Source organism: Phoca vitulina, unplaced genomic scaffold (assembly GCF_004348235.1).
Source record: "Phoca vitulina isolate PV1807 unplaced genomic scaffold, GSC_HSeal_1.0 scaffold4467, whole genome shotgun sequence".
Taxonomy (NCBI): Eukaryota; Metazoa; Chordata; class Mammalia; order Carnivora; family Phocidae; genus Phoca; species Phoca vitulina.
Window position 1 is genome coordinate 1 of NW_022594149.1, and position 1489 is coordinate 1489.

At 58.6% G+C, this 1489-nt stretch overlaps 1 long non-coding RNA gene across 1 annotated transcript; it reads left to right on the forward strand.

Annotated features, from left to right (window-relative positions):
- The first annotated feature begins 17 nt into the window (after window positions 1-17).
- Window positions 18-1489, forward strand: LOC116629834. The gene is made up of 3 exons (XR_004298826.1): window positions 18-283; window positions 859-1122; window positions 1462-1489. It is a non-coding gene; the product is annotated as an uncharacterized LOC116629834 (long non-coding RNA).

A 1489-nucleotide genomic window follows, 5' to 3' on the forward strand; every position in this document is an offset into this window, starting at 1 on the left:
GATCCTTGGCTCTCCCCAGCCCTGCCTGCCAAGTTCACAAAAAGTCTGAAGACTGAGGAGGCCACAGAAGGGGCCACGGCCACGCTGAGCTGTGAGCTGAGCAAGTCAGCCCCTGTGCAGTGGAAGAAGGGGCCCGAGACCCTCAGAGCTGGGGACAGAGTCAGCCTGAGGCAGGATGGGACCGTGTGTGAGCTGGAGATCCGTGGCCTGGACGTGGCAGATGCTGGGGAGTATTTGTGTGTGTGCGGGCAGGAGAGGACATCAGCCACGCTGACAGTCAGGGGTAAAGACCCTCTGTGGCCACATGGGCCTCTGGCTTGGTGTCTGCCCGTCATCTCCCTGTCACCGCTTATTCTTTGTAGGATTTCGTGGGCATCTGTGTCTTCCCAACTGTGGTTTCCGCATCTGTCCTGGATCGGGTGTCCTCATTCCGCAGCCGTCCTGACGTTAGTGTCCAGTCCTTTGTGCCCCTTGTTTCTGCAAGGCCATTTGCCTCCATCACTGTCTCTCTATGTGGGTCTCATTCACGCCATGGCCTTTGTAGTTGGTTTGATCCTTGTGTGTGTACCTGTCCTGGACGCAAGCCCCCCAGCAGCCTGCTGTTCTCTCTACTTGTTGGCTCTCCCCAGCCCTGGTGGCTGGAGTCATGCAAAGTATGAGGCCTGAGGAGCCACTGAAGAGGCCATGGCCACACTGGGCACAGGCCAGGCTGAGGGAAGCCACAGCCCACAGTGTGTGCTCAGCTCACCGAGCACGTGGCCCATGTCCACCTGGGTTTGTGTCGTCTCTGTGATGTTTGTGTCCTGTCCATGTGGTCAGAGACCGTGATTGTGTCTGTGTCTCTCTGACCCTCCGCAGCCCTGCCTGTCAAGTTCACCAAGGGCCTGAGGAAGGAAGAGGCCACAGAAGGGGCCACGGCCACGCTGCACTGTGAGCTGAGCAAGGCGGCCCCTGTGGAGTGGAGGAAGGGGTCTGAGACCCTCAGAGCTGGGGACAGAGTCAGCCTGAGGCAGGATGGGACCGTGTGTGAGCTGGAGATCCGTGGCCTGGCCGTGGCAGATGCTGGGGAGTATTCGTGTGTGTGTGGACAGGAGAGGACATCGGCCGTGCTGACCGTCAGGGGTAAAGAGCACGTGTGGCCGTGTGGACCTGTGGCTTGGTGTCTGCCCGTCGTCACTATGTCACCACCTTCCCTCTGTTAGACTGCGTGGACATCTGTGTCTCTCCAGCTGGGTCTCCCTGGGATCTCTGAGTCTCCATCTCTGTGTCCAGTATTTGTCCTGATGTTCATGTCCAGGCTCGTGTCTCCTCCTGGACCATTTGCCTCCTACCCCACCTGCGCTTCTTTCACTCATTCGTGTCCTGGTCCTCTGCAGTTTGTGTGGTACTTGTGGGTGTCTGGTCCTGGACACAGAGTCCCCAAGACAGTCTGATGTCTCCCTGATCCTTGGCTCTCCCCAGCCCTGCCTGCCAAGTTCACAAAAAGTCT